General features: G+C 34.8%; 1 protein-coding gene across 2 annotated transcripts in view; it reads left to right on the top strand.

Moving 5' to 3' along the window:
* The first annotated feature begins 5055 nt into the window (after positions 1-5055).
* The window catches only part of LOC149786874 (carnitine O-palmitoyltransferase 1, liver isoform-like), a 98532-nt gene continuing 83874 nt past the window's right edge, over positions 5056-19713 (top strand). For both annotated transcript variants that reach the window (XM_089977383.1, XM_089977385.1), the window contains exon 1: positions 5056-5148. The gene's annotated coding sequence lies outside the window, so the exon portion shown is untranslated. The remainder of the gene's footprint in view (positions 5149-19713) is intronic.

The raw sequence follows: 19713 nt of genomic DNA on the forward strand, positions 1-19713 counted from the left end.
CAAGAAAATGACTCAGAAATTACAGTTTTCAAATTACAACAGATTCAGAAAACACAAACACCCAGACTATTAGAAATAACCCAAATAAACAAGATACCGCAGCAAAATTCAAACGAAGATTCAGAATCGCTACAAACAATGGAGGAAGCATCCAAAAACAAAAATTCCACTAAGGAGAAACAGGAAACAAGCCTAGATGTAAGGAAAGCACTTAGGGAAATGACGAAAGCGAAAAGACAAGAAAGGAGAAAAAGACAACAAGAGGAAAAAAGGACAGAAGAAAAACCTTGATTCAGCTACGATGAATACATTGAAAAAAAAATATGGATAAAATATATTTATAAAAAAAAAATTACATTAAAAAAAACAATAACACGATAGCTAAACATACAGAATACCAATCAAAACATGTAGGGCAGGAGGGCCTCCCTAAATGGTCTGTGAAGATCAAAAGGAGAGAGAACCCTCCAAAAAAAAAAAAAAAAAAGTAACCAATGCAGGCCTACTGCACTTAGTTCTCGGGTTTTACATGGGTATGGTGTTTGTTTATGAACTCGTTATTAATATCCTATTTTTTATAAAAGTATTTTACCGTTATGGAAAAGCAAGTTCACAAACGCAAATCGTTCTTTGCACTTTGTGCCATGATTAGGACAGTAGTTTTCACACGTTTCTTTCGATATTCACAAAATCTGAAGTAAAAGTTACATGTACGCTGAAAGCATGTGTTGATTTGTAATTATTCTGTTGTAGTTGTTCAAACGAATATGCGTACAAGCGTTAATTATTGGAAATTTGCAATGGATAAATGTACACGAAAACGCATATGAGAAAATTTTAGCAGTATGAAATTTGTACAGACACCGTTCATATATCCTGTAACGTAATGAACCGTACACGTGCTTCGTTTTTCTTAACCTAATTTTGCTGTTAATTTTTTCCACTGAATTCAGACACATAGTGATGTGTGACAAATTATTGAATAGTTTAAATATGCATGCAATGTTTGCAATGGAATTACATATTTTATGGATTAATTTTAAGCCCTGACGGTACGATATCAGACGGCAAGTAAACGGTGTTGATACTATGTTTATGCTGTATATTAGACGTTGAATTCAGATACAATGATTAGGGGAAAAATATTGAATATTGTAAATCTGAGTGCAATTTTTCAGTGGAATTCCATTATTATAGATGAACTGAATGCCACGACGGCACGATAGTAAACGGTGTTGATACCATTTTCATCATATACCGTATACATGAATACATGTATATGTGCCAATGAGTTGTTCTCTCAAAAAAGTAAAATACTGCAAAACCCCGCATTAACGCGACCTCGATATTAACGCGATCCAATTTTGTGGACCCTAATTATCGCGTTATAGCGGGGTTCCACTGTAATATATTGGGACCACCCATCCTCAACCCTACCAAACGCCACAATAAATTTTACGGTTTTTGTTTAGTAGGACGCCATACCATAGTCTCCATTTATTACATGTCTTAGTCTATTTATTTGAAGTGTAATTTATGTATGTATTAGGCGTGGAATATTCCTTCCTAGTTATCTTGGTAAAGGGTCTCTTTATCCAATTTGGTGAGTCCATCCATTCCATATAAAGTTAAAAATAAATGATGTGCGTCAAAGTCCGTAGTGTCTAACTCATACCAGATTGAAATGTATAGATGTGTCTTGGTTATGTGGATTCTACCAATCAAATTGAGATATCTAAATTTCCAAACATTAACATGCGCTTTTATTTCTCCAGCTGTTACTGAAATGGTGGTGTGTTATGAAGCGACATTGCATGAAGACGTCTCTTTGCAAGTGAAGCAGTATAACCACCCGCCGGAGCAAGCGCATTTGGTCGCAGTTCGCTGGACAGGAAAGGGCCAGGCCTGGGAATTTTAAAAGTGTAGGGACATGGTCTTTCGTCGACTAGGATACAGGCGTTATATTTCTCCTCAAAGAAACGCAGAAATCTTGCGACAATGAACATTTGAACTGAAGATATCTCTTCTCGTATCATTTTGCAGTGTTCCTCTCTCTCTCTCTCTCTCTCTCTCTCTCGATTGATCGACGCGCGACCACGACCTTGACGACGACACAGTCGGCGACTAATTTCACAGTCAGCGACACCTGACTGCAATTTAATGGGCGAGCCAGTCGCGACTTTGCGACCCAGTCAGCGACTCTGCGACCAAGTCAGCGATACAGGCGGCGAGCCTGCTACCCAGACGACGGTCCAGTCTGCAACCACAGGACACCCAGTCAGCGACTTAGTCGGCAACAAGAAGTCAGGAATAGTACGGTACTCCACTGGGATAGAAATCTGTCACACTCTGGAGCGACAGTACTCAGACAGATTCAGCGAGGTATCACTCCAAATACAAAGACCTAGTCTAAAGAACCCGAGATAGAATAGTGCAGCCGATGGAATTTCTGCTACCATAATATAGTGCCGCAAGCTACATATAAAGTGCTGTATAACAATAATAATAATAATAATAAAAAGCATGTATATGCAAAAGTAAAGACGATTGGTCAAAAAATAGTGACAACAACATCGATAAACGATGTGGCAGACTGAACAATTAAATATCAAACTAAGTCAGCTACATTGTGTCGTCAGCATACTGGAAAGGTGTCATCATCATCATACAGTTGTATTAATTGATGCAGAACGCTAACAAGTGAAAGTATCCCAAATTTGGTCGAACAGTGCACAAATCATAAGAATGGGTTCGAAAAGCTACATAATTGAGTTGATATCTGATAATCAACTTCAACCAAGGTTCAGTTAATATCAAACCATCAATCAATGTTCTTGGCACTCCACATTATACGAAAAGTAGGTGCTGGATATCAGTAGACAAAAACTTCGCTAAACGATGAGACAGAATGCTGACATTCTAATCAGCAAAGGGCTCATGAAAACACAGATTTGTTGCAAAATCAATTATGGAATTTGTTCTGCGGAAATAAAGCATATGTATTTGGGAAAAATTATGCTGCAATTCTGTAAACTATAACGTAGAAGGCTGAAATCTATTTATAATAATAATAATAATAATATATTTTGGAAAAAAGATCGGGTAGGACTGACAACAAAGGACTGTAACTCTGCTCAACTCTGATGTGAAAGTGGGGTGGACAGAGGGGCAGGTCGAATTTAATTCCCCCGTTTTCTAGAAAACCGGGAGAAAATAAATGAAAACACTCGAGATAGGACTGTTGTTGTTGTTGTAGGGTTTAACGCCATTTCTCAGCACAAGATAGACTATACGTGGCGGCCAGTATAACTGGTGGAGGAAGAACCCTGGAAAACCCAGGGAAGAACCACCGACCCACGAGAAGCTACTGGCAGGCTTTCCCACGTACCCCCGCTAGCCGAGCCTTGGACTCGAACCCACGCAGACAGAGGTGAGATGGCAGTGATCCGGAACGGTGAACGCTTTAGACCACTCGGGGCCCCTCTCGAGATAGGAAAACGCACGACAAAGAGAGAATTTTTCTCATGCAAGTTATATATAACACCATGTAGCGAGCATCTACATTAAAAATACTGTCGTAGTTGGGTGGATGCCAGTTTTTATTATATAACAATCAATTTTCTACCACAAAAAGAGCCAGAATTGTTCAGTCATTACATAGTAAGAAAAGACAATCCCGTCTTCTGGTTCCGTGTTACGATACTGGAACTACTTTATCCTCGAGGTTCCCGGGTTACAATAGTAGCGCCCCTAACGATGTCAATGATAGCAGAAAACAAAGCTCTCGCAGCTACGCTAAGAAATCTTGAGTCATACATAAAAATATATGGAAAGTTCAAACCATGATTATGTCAATACACCCCCACCCAATTTATTCATTTTATGAAGTAAATAATATCTAATATGACCACAAGATTCGTCGGAAACAATAGTCTGGTATCCTGACTGACTCCATTATAAATGGGAGAGAGGACCAGGGTACCAGACTATTGAAATACTATCACATTCGGAAATCGCGTGCAAGTTCATAAATGGTAACGTTGGCGAGTTTTGACCATAATGGATTTGAAATTATAATTATTATAACTGCAGTAAAATAAATATGTATATAATAAAAAATATAATTATCAAAGTAATGCGAGTTTGACTGCAACATTACATCTTGTTGTCAGCATACAAAATCACGTCTCGTAATGATCCGGACTTTCTGATGCTGATAACTTAGCGTGAATCATTGTCCAACATATCACTGTCTAAAAGACAATATATCTCGTCTTATCTTTAAAATTCAGTTTAGGTAACCGTAATGGTGTCAGCTGACACCCCACGTTATTTTTCTGTCGATTTAATAGGCCAACGCTCAATGCGCCATCTAGTGTTGTCGCATTTTCGTTTGATCTCCAGGCCCTAGAGGAGAGAGCTATAGTCGCATGGGTTGAACTCTACAGTTTCGTATTTTTCATACTTTGCATGTTAGGTCTTTAAACAAACACAATTAACCTGGTTTTCCTGTTTGTACTGTGTTTTATTATTAAAAAAGACACATATCATAGGTATTGTTAAAATAAACTTGTAATTCCCTTGATTGGCCTTACTTCAGATGTGTATGTCCATAATATAAGTGCTGGCTCCGCTGGGTCATTGTCACTGCCTGGACTTCAGAGGTAAATTGTTCTAATTTTTATAAAAAAATATCCGATACCTTTTTCTTTTACGTATATATTTGGTAATTCATTCAATGTATTTCCAGTATCTGATCTTTGGAGCACATGGGGGAGCAGTCATTTTAGTTAGCTGTGTGCTTAGATCATGTACACTTTACACAAGTACAATATCCAAAGAAATGTCAACCACAGTATAAGATAGTAACAAAGAGGTATACCAACATCCTCTTCATTGTGTACGTTGTTAAGTGCAAACAATTTCACCTTGCACATGTCGTTATCTCAGAAGTTCATGGCATGTGTGTGTGGAGAGTCCCCATGATCCAGGATGGGAACATTTGGATCTACCGTGGCTATTTATGTGAGACAAACGTATGATCCGCGTGATTTACTTAGACGTTGCGAACGTGTTTTGGAAGTCATGTGACAGTCTATACAGGCTCAGTCTGGTAAAGATCGGTGTGTGTGTACGGATTGTTGATAGGTAGGTCTATTCTGCTTTAAAACTTTACAGGACCGTAGCTGATGATCTAAAATAACTCTTTTTATGAACTTAGTAAAGAATACTTCAATAATATATGTTTGATGTTGCCGTCAGTTTTCGTGCAGAAGTCGAGTTGTTTACGCTCGATGAGTGAGTGGGTTGGTGGACTATGCAGTACTGGTAGCGTCGAGTGTGCTATAGCATTCGTACGGCATCCCGTTTGTTTGTCCCAACCCCCATTAAAAAAAAAATATGCATCGATGGTATAAAAAAAGTGCAACAATGTATTCATAAGTTACAAATGTCTGACCTGATTGCAGACAGAGGGTCATAAACACTTGGCTTGTTAGCGTTTCGAATCAGACGGTAGTTTCTTCAGAAACACGGTCGCCATAATTTGCATGGGCGAATCTGTTTTCAAAATATATTATGTAGTTTACTGTCTTTGATAATGTCGATAATTCCGTAAATATTGGAGTTATATCTCTTTGATCACGTGTATGTAAGAACTACATTTTATTTGTTCAGTTTATTTCAGAAACAGTAAAACTAAAATTATATACTGTATTGGATGCAGACGACATGGTTTTTATTGAAATGGATTGTTCTTGAAACTAGAAAAGCACAGGGAGCAGTCTGTGTGCTTGTTTACATTGAGAGCTTCAGTTCGGTTTGAAACACAAGGCTACAATCCGGTCAGAAATTACAAATTGATGAATTAGTTTTGTGGATTTATATATACATATCCTTTATGCTTTTCATTATTAAAATTGGTAGTGGGTACAAACAAACAGAAGGGTGTGCAAATACTAAAAAAATGTATAAACAAAATTAGATCAAAGGCAAATGTTTACACATTCATTGTCTCTTCGTGATATAAACAGTTTCATCTCTCTAAAAGGATATGGGTACCACAACCGATTTTGTACTGTTGTATTTCTGAACATACCATGATGCGTATCATGGTATACCACAGCTGTATTAGGGACCAGCAATTAAATTTTTTGGGTTAGGAGCTACACTATTTGTTGGGACACTATACATTTATTTTTAAAGTAATTTTGTTGTGCACTGTATGTTCTGGGACACATCTTTATTTCGAGTCGTAAGTTGTGGGACACCTTTTAAATCAAGCGAAAACTGCATGTTGGAAAATGCACTCAAACCTAAATTTTATTAAAGAAACTTTAAAAAAGAGAATGCTGTGAGTGTTGTTTGTTCATACTTTTCTTCCTAGATGCAAATTTGCTAAGAACAAGAGCTCAGGTAAGAATGAATCATTTGTATATATGAGAATGAGTTCAACTTTTTCTGTTCTAAGTTTTTTAAAATTAAATGTCTAGGTTTATTTGCCATTTGTGCTCGTTACATGACTTATTTTGCAAAATAACTATTGGTGAGCACAGTATAAACTATTCACTGTAATTACATAAATATATATTCAGAAAGAGAGAGAAAGAGATACCAGTAGATAGTGACGTTACAGAGTGATTGATAAACATACTAATTCCGTAACCGAATATCTTTTATTTTCACAGCAGTGATATCTGACATAATCCAAGTACTGCTGAATAAACTTGAATGCCGCTAATATATTTAATTTAAATCTTTCAGTCTGGCCACATTATTAATTGCCCACTTGACCTCCTCAGGCTAAAATCCATCAAATTCGACCTCTTCACTGTCGCTGCCATCACATTCAGTATCTATTATGATATTGTCCTTGCATCCATTCAAGTTATTGTTAATAACACAAACTTTAATGATTTTCGGATCAGATCTGGCTTGTCCTGAAGCGATTTGAACATATTTTATTTACACAGTAGTGATATCTGACATAATCCAAGTACTGCTGGACAGACGTGAATGCCACTAATATATTTGAAAAAACTAATTTCTACTGGCTTGAAACTCAATTTCTGGACATTCACTAGACACAAATTCCTTGACATAAATACATATAGTGTCCACACTAACGGATCTGCAGATCACATTAGATGAGAACCCACTTTGCAATTTTTCCATCTAACTCTGCCATACGATACTGGTCTCCCACTCCTTGCTAGATGTTCCCATTCATTCAGCTGCTGAGAAAAAGTTAATGAATTTGCAATGGTTGATTTGGGGATTTTGAAATGTCTTGCTTTTACTCGAATTCCATGCAATTTGAGAAATACAACTTCCTCATTTTGCTTTAATGTAAAACGACTGTAATGCCCTTGCCTGACATCATCAATTTCATAGGCATCATCTCTCTCCTGACTGGGGTCTCCAGTTTCGTGTCTTTTTGCACCTGTTTTTTTTTCTTTTACATCACACTCCTCCTCTCTAGCACGCTTGTTTGGTTGACCTACAGGCCTCTTAGGTGAAGCTTTAGGCAACACATTTTCTTTCCATGCACTACAAACTTATCCATAATAGCGGAGATCTATAATGTGGTTTATTTTGTTTTATTTTTATTCCCCTTTATATATGCTATGTACATGATAACAATGACTGCGCGGAATCACTTTCTGTGTAAATGTGTGAGAGGTTATCGCTTTAAAGTGTTTTATTGTTTCTATTTATTTTCAAAATCCCAGTGAAAGCCGGTAGAAAGAAATCAAAGTTGGCTTCCCCATGTCGGCTGACTTTGTATACATATGTGTAGTAAAAAACCAATCTCCATGCTAAAATGTCTGCTTCCGGGGTCGGCTTGCTTTGTAATAAATTAACCTTTGTATTTGATATACTACCAGTAAGTTCAAACAATTAGTTTATGGCTGTTACAAGGTGTGTTTATTCAACACCTGGGCTTTCATTTATATGCCGTCTGTAGTCATAATTGACACAAACGGGTTTCCAGTTCTTCAGATAAATAGTATACTCAGCCTTAACTTGCTCTAATAATACTTTTTGTAACCCTAGGAATCAAAAAGATTGTCATTTGTACTCACAGTGAGTATATTTCTAATAATGAGTTTTGTGAGCTTTTGTCATATGGTTACCCTGGATATAGTACACTCTTGGTTATTTTGTACCTTACACCGTGTCACGCATGAATGGCAGGTGCTTTCGAGCAATGGGGTTGATAATTCTGTTTCTCTTGTATGTGATTTTGCAGGACATTCAAACCTTTGAAGACAACCAAACATGATTTGTTTCTCAATATTCACGTCAACGATCAATGAATTGTATTGTCTGCCAAAAGGTATAACACTATAGATGCATGCACTACTTATACGGATTTCGTGAATACATTTTTCCTTTAATAATATGTTAATGTCAACCAAAAAAGTGAATAAATGATAACAATACAAGGTTAGTTTTGTTCATTTTATTATCAAATAAGCATTTTATTTATCTATTTTATTGTAGCATGCAGTGTGGCCAGTTGCGTCGGGGATAGGGGGACCCAAATTAAACACAATGTATTTTATTTCCTAAGTATTGGGACACATCATGTCTGTTATAAAAAAAATCACAAGTTCTGGGACATGAAAGAAATATTATTGTTTCGTGTCCCAACATATGCAGTAAATACGGTACATATTATTTTTAATTTCCTGTAACTGAAAAATATCTTGGCTTGATAATATGCTGTAATATATTTTTTTAATAAGAACTGAAATAAATAGAGGATATTTGCTTGAAACAAGTACATGTAATAACGTATATATTTCATCTAGTGGATGAAAAACAATATTTTCACGAGTGAAAATACTAGAGTTTTTACCCACGCGATGAAATGTATCCGTTATTCACTCGTTTCAAGCAAATATTCTTTTTATTTTATGCTCACATACGTTGGCTACCTAAAGTTTGTGACACAGTGAATTAGCAGATTTCTTACGGTAATGTCAGCTGTTTACCTTACATGTTCTGCTGTGCTATGTGTACCTGCACACAAAATTAGTCTGACATCAGATTGATAAAAATTAACTCATATTTCCAGAATAACAAACTACAAGTTTCAAGGATAACAGACAGGGATTATTAATAAGAAAACAAACACTACATAAGGAAAAAGTAGTTCACTGACAGAAAATCATATGGAAGTAAAATTGTTCTGACCCAAAATAATTAGTTCCTGTAGTGAAAAATTATTGTTATTTTTTCACTAGAAAATCAAGTAATTCATTGCTTAGCATAAAATAAAATAAAATATTCCATCCCTCTCCCAGAAATTATGTTGTATGTTCTATTACTTAAAATAGATTAATGTGTCTTCTGTATTTTAATTCCTGTATATGTTGCCAAATAACTGCATCTAAATTGGAATGATTAAGTTTACATTATGCTTGACACCCTGTAAAAAATTGACATTAGATGGCTTGTTGATAACAATAGGAGTATTGATACTGAAACATATTTCACTAGCAGAGCTATTAATGCAACAGAAAGGGAGACCTTTTGAGTTGGATGTCAGCATCCAGTTAAAGATATTTATCAGAGAGGAGCAGTAACAGGCTGATTCAACAAATGAGAAAATATTTAGTGGGCTACAGTAATTACGCAAAATCCAAAGAGAAAACAAATGGGTTTCCTGAAACTCTTATAATACGAGTCTCCGTCTCTCAAAGAATTACATGTACTTAATACATGTACATTAATGCACACTGGCAAATAACCTTTTAAAATGACATTTTTTTCTTAATTTAATCCCAATATTTTCCAAAAGTTGGATTTGGCCTGAATATCTTTAGCATCAATTCTTTAAGCCACCTTGATGGCATATGTAACTCATGTCATACATGTGATTCAAGGTTTATAAAATGATTTTATTTGTTATAATCCAAATTAAAATGTATACAAATTTAGCTATCTTCTTTAAAAAAAAAAATTTTGGGATTTAATTTTCAGTGAAAAAAGAGATACCTGAAATGTCATTACATTCATAACATTCTTACTCAGAAATGTCTGTACACTAATTACAGACAGAAACTACTGATATACAGGTACATTGAAAAAGTACTGTGGTACATACCACTGGTAAAAATTTATTGGTATAATGATAATTATGCATACCTTTAATGTTGTTGTGGGTTTAACACTATTTTTAAGCACAAGATAGGCTATAAATGGCGGCCAGTATTAATGGTAGAGGAAGAACCCGGGAAAACCCCGGAGAGAGCCACCAACGCACAAGAAGCTACTGGCAAGCTTTCTCATGTGCCCACTTAGGCCGAACCCACGCAGACAGAGGTGAGATGTCAGTGATCCATAATGCATACCTTTAATATATATATGAATGAAATGAGGCTAATACAATTAGAATGGATTCACTGAATTGAATTTATACTGCAGGAGTACTAAAGTGTGAATATCAGTCAGTCGGTGAAATTCATGGTGAACTTAAAAGGTAAATATATTAGGTCAGATATTAACTAGAATGAATTACCAGAATGAACCAAACTAAACAGGATTGAATTAAAACAAACCAAATGCCAGATTTAAAAATGCCCCCCCCCCCCCCCCCCGAAAAGTTTTAGGGAAATTTCTGCAGCAAATGATGCTACAGTGTGACCTTTATTTAATAAGGTGGTGCTCTATATATAAGAACTTCTGAGAGAGTGGTGTGTGTAAGTTGAAGTTGTTTAGATATATAACATGTACAGTGGAGAGATTGTTGGTATACCTCTATGTTACTTTCATGTACTGTTGCTGAAATTTCTTGGGATATTGTACTTGGGGAAATTGTACATAACCTAAGCACACTGCTAACTAAAATGACTGCTCCCTTGTGCTCAAAAAATCAGCTTCAGTTAATCTGAAGTACAGTTATTAAAATAGGGAAAAGAAATTTTGTCAGACTAGACAATACCAAGTTTTTATAATGCAATGAATGAATTACCAAACACATAAAATGCAAAAGAAAGTTATCAACTCTTTTTTTTATTATTTACCCATGAAGTCCATGAAGTGAAAATGACCAAGTGGAACTAGCATTTTTTTTAAGGTGCACACATAAAGTAATTTCAAGCCGTATACTCTATAAAAGCCATATTACATACATCAATCATACACCAAAATGAAGGAAATTAAATTTCTTTGAACAATTTCTATAAGGTCTTTTTTTAAAGCCATTATAACAGTGGAAAACCAGGAAAATTTTTTTTTCTTTAAAACCAACATTTTGCAAATTATGAAACAGAGCGCCTCATAAATTAAACTTTCTTCTGTAATAGGACTGTACCTTGTTACGTATATTTGATTTAATTTGTATTAGATTTAATTTAATTGTCAGTTTGTAAGTTTTCATTTTTTTTTTTTAAATTCATTACATGTCAATGTAATGTAATTTTGTTTACTAGGAATTTGATATTTTTCAGAAAATTCAGTTTGACTTGAATCTTTTCATCAATACCTAATAATCAAAAACGTTTCTGTTTCTGGCCTTGTTTCAGGGTCAGGTAAACAACTTTTAATTTTTATTTTATTAAAATGATTGGTATTTATCAAGATCATGCTAGAAGTACATAATTTTTTATATGTAAACAGTCTCTTTCACAATTCTGGGTTTTCCGAAATTGCACAGTTGCCAAGTTTTATATCGATTTCTATAGAGAAATTCAGCAGTTGTGCTTTTTGTTTTACACTGGAAAGTATCTGTAGAGACTAGTTTGGAGTTGTATTTTTTATTCAAATTATTTGGAATCTAAAGGATAATTATTTTTTTCTGGAAATATTTGAGTGTTCATACAGAATTCTTGGATGAACAAAGATTTAAATTTTATTCGGAATTCAAACACCCGAATATTATTTTTTGTGGTTCACAAAGGACTGTACATGTCAGCTCTGTACTGACTACAGTATACGTTATCGCCTTCCATTTTGGATTCTTTCGTCGGGGTTCAAACTTGAATTCATTAGAATATTTCTTTATTAGGACTTCTAACATTTAATTAATGGATTTGATTCTTAAAACCGTAAGTTCTTATTTTCATTTTTACAGTATTTTTCCAGGGAAATAAATTATTTGTTAAATTTTAAAAAGCTTGTTGTTTTCACTCTTTCTTTTGCTGTTCATTCGAGCCTAAATACATAACATAAGAACCTCACCTTTCTCCTTAATCAGTACTTAAGACTTTTAAGTTTTTTCAGTCACAAAAAATATAAACATCCTGTTTTGGATGGTTATCCTAGTGATTTTGAAGCAGGATATTGCATTTATTTGCATCACTCGAGTTTGAATTTTTAAATTTATTGAAAGAAATGATTACATCATAAGATTGCATAAATTGAATAAATAAAGTTTCTGAGAAAATATTCTTATCATTTTAATATTGAAGGCATGCTTTTGACAGCATAATGCTGAAACAGTCAATATGTACTCCTATAATTACATACAGTTTTGAAGGAAAAAAAACATGTAAAGTCATTAAAAACGTGGTCTTTTGCCAAATACAATATAAAATTATTACTTTCTGTTTCATACATAATTATCAGTAATCTCTGTGCATGTAAGCACATACAGATGCACAGGGAGAGAGAGAAAGCTAAGTCAGGACTTAATTACTGTTATTTTAGAATCACAGCATATAGCAATAACTTGTGTGTTAATGCCTCTTAATTATAAATAAAGCATGTGAATCAAAGTACATTTATTAATATCTTCTCGCGTCCATAGTAGAGCCAGCCATTGTTTAAAATTGATTTTGGTGAGACACTGTCACTTACCCTCTTTAAACAAAACTGCCTCCACAGGAAACATACATGAAATAAACAGTCGATTGTAGCAGATAATTTTAGTTAAATAGATTAGTTCCTTGACTGGTAATATGTGCAATAAAACAATCTGTATTCTCTAACATCTTTATGAAGATCAGTGTTGTTGTTTATGAAATATTTGTATGTGTCAGTGACAGGTTCTTTTTACTTTAAATATATCTCTCGACAAAGGTTTGCCAGGTAATCTATTTGGAGAAACATGCACATTAAGTATCCACTCATGGTTCATGGTTTTCATGTGTACAAAGTTTACTCAGGCTCTTTGACTGGGAAACTCTGCAAACAGGGACAGTTCCTGATGGCTTGAAGTTCAGCAACATATCTACTGTATCTGTCATAAGAGTCAACCATATTCCTAAAGAAATTTTCATTACTTTGTTTGGAAAAGAAATTGACATTACAACAAGGAAGCCTTGACATTTACTGCCTCTTATTCTTCAAAACCTCATAGTCAACAGCTCAACTCAAACATACAAGTTATAGATACACCCTGGTGATTTGTACCTATCATTTATTCTCTTCATAATCTTTGTCTCAGTCTGTTTGTCTGTCTCTTTTACATACATATGCTGATACTCAAATATTTTAAAGAGTTCAAAGTTCATTCATTTAACAGTTCTACTCTGATGAAATTTGTAACTATGATCATATAAGCTAAATAAAGTTTATAAGTCAGCAACATATTTTGTTATCAATCCATAATTGCAGACTTTTGTAAACTATATAAACTGTACATGATATACAGTCAGCTATGTAAGTTATATTTGCAAGTTGAGTGATATTCTGCCCACTTGTGCCTCTTGCTTGGTTTTGATCAGTTTTGTTTGTTTTGGTGTGTTTCATTATTCTGTCATATGCTCAGGGATCTGAGCTTCTGCATTGAATATGCTTGAAATTCTCAAAGGATGCACTGTTTCTCAATATAATGCATCCCCATGAGGCACCTAATTTTCCCCCAGGACACTTCCCCTTCTCATATTTTGGTCAGCCATGGCCAATCTATAGATGAGCTAATGGCTAGACTTACATAAACAGACAGAAGCCAGTGTAACTCTTGAAGAGTTAATCCTTATCAAACCAGTTATCTTGTAAAAAGGAGGGCCTCTTTGACTGCAACCCTGACTTGCTTCAAGAATTCATGAATGTAATTGTTTTGCAACTTAATGATGCCCTGTTTAGTGGTAGCAGTGTTTAAATTGTTGAAGTGTGAATAAAAATTATGAAAGTAATCAAAGCTTTCCCCCAGTTTGATTTTGGGCAATATTGAAAAATTATCAATATGCAATAATAATAATAATAACTTTTTTAAGTACATGTGATTTCTCAAGGGCACTACAATATCAGCAGAGATTTTAAAAGAGTGCAGAAAAGTATGTTAACTCGAAAAAGAGTTGGCAAAATCTGTTTTCATTTTTGTAGGGAAATGGGCTTGTATGAAATGACATTAATCCCAACAAAAGGAAATAAAAATAGGTGAAAATTCCATTTGACTCGTGACCTTCAGTATTGTTACCTAAAGTTTGTGGGACTTAATCTTACAAATGCAAGCTACTGTACTTGGTGAGCTCTATAGAATTGATGAATTGATTACTGAGAGTAATTAACATTTTGAATTATTTTTTTGCACATATATATGGTATATTTTTTCATTCTTTGTTTCATTCATTGATGGTAAATTATGTTTCTGTAAACAGAATGGTGTAATGCCAGGCTATTTGTTCATGTAAATTTCTTTGAGAAGGAAGATGCTATTTTGCTTGCAACAAAAACAACACGACAGTCAAGTGATCATTCTTTGGATTTATACTAATCGTTGATAATTTTATTGCCGTGTTGTTTTTATATTTATTGTTTATGGAGTAAAAAAAATTTAAAATAAATTTACATGTATGATGTTTAAGCATAACATTTTATTTACTGGGAAATATTTTCATTTCAGTGAGATATTATGAATGGCTGAATATTCATTACTGATATGCTTTTAAGTAATGAGTGTCGGGTATGTTTAACCTTTTTATACGCTTGGAAGTTATGGCCTCAAGATTTCATGCCAGGGACTCTCAGTAATAGGCTGGGAACTCATGAGTTGTGATTCTTGCAGTGCTTCTTGGGTCCTATCATCATAGATAAAGTACTTTAACTTGGGTCCTATCACAGACATGGCCTAAGAACATGTTTGAAAGTATGTGTGATCTTCAGTAATGCTGATAACTGGGACACTATTGTTCACGCTTTTCAGGGGTTTTAATAGCTGGTGGCTTTTTTGCAGTTTATTTGTACAGGAATCATGGCCTACATCTGCAAAATTTTGATTAAGTTCATTTTAACAGTTTTATTAATTCATCACCATATCTTTATGGAGACATTTCATTTAGTTGAGATTAGTGTATTTTTCCATTCAGTACATATGTCTAGAGAAGATGCTCAAGTTGACAATTCAGCATCATTAAAAGTACCTGCCAGACACCTGGTTCTGTCTCTATCACGGTGAACATAAATGTTCAGTCTCTTTCATTTCATGTCCATCTGGTCAAGATATGAAGTGGTAATCACAAAAAAGTCGTTTGCAGTAAATTTTGACAGGGTTCTATAAATTGTGCACTATGGAGGGATGGGGGTGGTATGAAATAGAGACTGAAGGATGATTTTACTGAATCTACAACTGATTAAAGCATATGGTAAACATATACAATATGAATAGAACTCATGTATTGCAGTATATATTAACACATTAACCCCTGGAGGTTTTTGACCTTTTTGCCTGAAAATCGAGTAGGAAACATATTTTGAAAGCTATTTCTGAACAGATCTGAAAACACAGAATCCCCGATGATCTTTCAATAATATACTGCCTGGTTGTGTTAGAAACATCATTTTTCTTTGGCTATTAGACTCATGCTTGAGCAGAAGGGTAAAAGTACTTTTCTTCTTTTTTTTTGCTAAACGGGGCCATATTTTTTTTAATGGAGACTGACCCCTCTTTATTCCAAATGCCCATCTTATCCTACTTTTTGCAAAGGCTCATCTGTCTGTCTGCAGGTCATACCGGTTTGCCTTAGATCTGAGACTGAAAAGTCTAAAATCCTGACACAAACTCGGATTCCAACCACGGGTGAATTTTGGGTAGAAAAAATTTGGGTCCAAAAAATGAGTTTCTTTTTATCTGTATTTCGTAGTGTAACTAGATATTCCAGATTATTTGGTATCATTATAGAGCTACATCTATCTACCTTTATATAATACTACTCACTTTAGTGTATCACGCATGACCATGACGCTTCAGAGCTCGGCAGTAGGCTACTACCTTCTGCCCCGTTAAGTCGTCACTAGGGGTTAACGTGTTAAACATATTGAAAGAGTGTCTAGTACCTTCTACCATCACAATCCATGAGTGACAGTCTGCTACTCTCCTTTACCACCCATGGCTGTCCCCCTGGAGATTCTGTTTAGCATGAGTAAGCATAAAACTGCTGAACTAGTAAATGCCAGTGCAAGTAAAATTTTCTTGCCAATGTCACCCAACATCACCTGTATGACTGGCTGAATGAGTTTGTCCAATTTTCTCTTTGAAACAAGTCACTTAGGGGGCAGGGGCCAGTTCTTATGTACAAATTTAATGCTGCAATCAGTGACCTAGTATAAATAAATCATAAAAAATCAAATACACAAGTGAGGTCAAAAAGGTCCATATTTTTGGATACCTATATTAAAACAAAGCATAAAAATACTATCCATGTGACCAAAGAAGTCAATGGCAGTTCATAGCAGAAGTTTATGCACCCCAACCCCAAATTTCTACCTGCGATTTTCATGTCTGAAGGTTATTTTTGACACCATGTGATGCTCACGGTACAAACACAAGCCCTTTCCTAGATGGCAATTCTGCAAAACTGTATATACTAAACAGGCTGCTGCAACTGAAAATGGTTGTCATCCAAGCCGTTTTTGAGATATTCTACTTTCCCCAAACCCATGTGTTTACTGCTATGGGAGGCTAGCTCTTCTTTCTAGCCAACTATTGGTATTTCACTATCAACATACTGCAGAGTAACTATGGAAGGTGTACATGCCTGACATCAATTTTAAGAACAACACAAGCCCGAAACACCTAGTTCACAGGTATATCCATATCTTTAAATAGTAAATAATAATAGCTGAAAAAGTCACACCATAGCCTTAAGTTAAGAAATTTGCCAGGGGCCAATTTACGAAACTGGACCTTGCCACCTTATTGATCCATAAAACAGGCACTTTCACTGATAGGTACATGATTTCTGCATTGTGTTGTTGTCAACATATTTTTGTTTTTACTTACTCAATAAAAATGAGGAAATCTCCATACAGGCAGCCATGGGTCATGAAGCTTAGTGGATTTTCGCCTCTGACTTACAATGATGACTTCCTCTAATTATTTTTAACATCACTCTGTTTATGTATAATGTTACAATTCCAGCACATGAACAGCATTTATACAGCGCAGTATATCTTGTGCAGAGGGCTTGATCCATGCCACATTTCATGTAAAAGCCAATCCGAGGTTCTTTTTCCTCTTAAGTAAATTATTTGTATTGAGTTTTGTTTATGACTATCGTTAAATCTCAGTTTTGTTTTCTTCAACATTATTCTAACACTAGTAGGTTGCATTTTCTCATGTTTCTTTTCTCAGATTTATTTTCTTCAGCTTTTGTATCAGCTAAGTAGTTTACAAATTTGTGTTTCATTCAAACAGTATAAATACAACGAAATGATTAAATATCAGTATTTTTGAACCTGGTGAGTCTACATGATACATTTTGTCTATATTAGGATGGAACCACAAGATAAATAAAAAAAGAAAACCTCATAAAATATAATTATCTTTAATTTCTTTAATTATATGGAGAAAAAAATTCAAATTCATTTCATCCAAGATAGTTAGTCTCACTAGAGCTGATTTCAGCTGTTAACCAGGGGCACTGTCCCCTGCTGGTCCTACCAGTGACCTTTCAGCTTCTCCAGCTACATTCTTGTAGTTTCAGACCTTTTACATTTAGATTGTTTATGGATATGGCATAATAATATGGATATGGAATAATGATACAATTCACATGGTACATGGTAAGGGTCCCCTAACCTGATGAAAATAATCGAAAATCATGCAGAATTCACCCTAGTGTATCAGTTTACTTGTTCACTATTTTAATTTCAACCAGTAAATTATTGTCCCAAAGTTACAAATTCAGGACTCTATTCACTGTGGCCCAAGAAGAATTCAGGTTTAAAGAGTCCATGATCAGATCTATTTCCAGTCTTTGTTATTCATATTCAAAAAATTCAGGCTGGAACAACTGCAATGACTGGCCACCATAAATCACCACAATGTTTTCACTACACTTTCCAATCGCACCCACTAGCTACTCCCCTCCCATCCCCCAGTTGTTGATGTAGGGATTATATTGCAAATTCCTTCACATATTAGATGTGTATTTCTTCAGTGGAATCAAATATGAAATTGGACAGAAAATATCTGAAATGTTTAACCTACTAAAATTGTTGTAATGTTTTGACTTTGACCCCCACCCAGGACCTGAGGAAGCCTGTGATGACAACCCTCTCACAGATGGTCACCATAATGACAAAATGATTACAAAATGTTTAAACATTTTGAATTTCTATCCAAAGTTTAGGAGATGGGGTAATTCGCAGACTGATGTATCCAAGCTCACAAAACCAGCTTTTTTATATTGAACATATTGCCAAATGACCACTAATCCATTTGCTAAGAAATGTTTTAAGCATTATGTTAAGACATGACCAGTGGTCAGCTTGATGGTCATTATGGGACAATTAAAATGTACAAAACATGGTTTATTTTTTGTAACCTAGCTGATAAAGCATTCTATTTCATGTTATGGAGAACTATCATTAGAAGTGATACATTCCATATGATGTTTATCACTTTCATAAATGTGAAAGTTCAGATTTGTTCTTTGATTTGAAAGGTCAACCGTATCAGTGTCACGTCTTTGTTTTGTAATAGATCTTGACTTTAATCAGATTGGTACTGAGGTAAAGCACTACTTTGATCCTGACAGGTGGAATGTGGATGACCACTGATGATGAACCAAACTCTTCTGTCCTATTATTAAAATTTTATTTTAAAAAAAGAAACTGAAAAAATTAGTTTTAAAATTGTCTCAAAAGATTTTCTTCTTGATACAAATAAGTGTGAATTACCGTATCTGATAATGGATTTATTATCTTGTGCCTTGAAAGTAAGCAAATTTTATAGTGGATGCCTATGGTTTAGCAACATCAAGGAATTTATATTTATTCAATGATCAAAATCCAACTGTGATCGTCTTTCAGATCTATTGTTTACTTTTCAAAATGATGCTATAATATTTCCCACTCCATCAGTTCAACAAAAGATGTGTTGCTTAACCCACACACTAAGTGTGCCATTCCATTAGATATTTCACTGTGTATTTGGGCCTTTTCTTCATGTTTACTAACAAAATTGTATGGCATTTCGTCTCTTTAGTTTTGTCTTATAACTTCACCTTTAAGTGCATAAGGCAATCTGATTAAAATCAGATCTCCACTGTTCTTCACATTGGAGATAGGATATCTGATTTTAATCAGTTTGTTGCATAACTATACTTGACCTGTTAGCATATTAAAAGTTTCCTTGTTGAGGATGAAAGTAATAAAATAAAATCCAGCAAGAATTCTGTTCATTAAAGATGTTTCCATAGGTATACCCATGTCCCCAAGTCATTACCATTGCCTACAGATCAATCAACAGCACAGACTACTTCCAGGCAGACGTGTGACATACTGTTTACATGGCCATATAACGGGGGGAGGGGGGTC

This window comes from Sinohyriopsis cumingii, chromosome 12 (assembly GCF_028554795.1).
Source record: "Sinohyriopsis cumingii isolate HCF-2022 chromosome 12, ASM2855479v2, whole genome shotgun sequence".
Lineage (NCBI taxonomy): Eukaryota > Metazoa > Mollusca > Bivalvia > Unionida > Unionidae > Sinohyriopsis > Sinohyriopsis cumingii.